This window comes from Penaeus monodon, chromosome 23 (genome assembly GCF_015228065.2).
Source record: "Penaeus monodon isolate SGIC_2016 chromosome 23, NSTDA_Pmon_1, whole genome shotgun sequence".
In the NCBI taxonomy this organism is placed as follows: Eukaryota; Metazoa; Arthropoda; class Malacostraca; order Decapoda; family Penaeidae; genus Penaeus; species Penaeus monodon.
Window position 1 is genome coordinate 2,303,887 of NC_051408.1, and position 246 is coordinate 2,304,132.

The following is a 246-nucleotide window of genomic DNA, read 5'->3' on the forward strand; positions in this document are numbered from 1 at the left end:
ATTATGATAATAATAACCAATATACAGGTAGTGATAATATATATAAAAACAAAACAGTCCATATTCAATTGGTCTATCATCCTCCTGCGTTACGAACTCCCGTCCTGCTCGTCCAGACAACTAGTCCGGACAACAGATCAGTGGTCCGAACCGGCAGGACACGAGGCCTCGTTCGGAACCTCCGAGGCCTTCACTGCCCGCAATGAACCGGTTCGAACATAAACATTCATTATTGTATCATACCGG

The 246-nt window shown here is 44.7% G+C and overlaps 1 protein-coding gene across 1 annotated transcript in view; it reads right to left on the bottom strand.

Moving 5' to 3' along the window:
- LOC119587677 overlaps positions 1 to 246 on the bottom strand; it is a 19,636-nt gene that overhangs the window by 18,267 nt on the left and 1,123 nt on the right. The window lies entirely within an intron of this gene.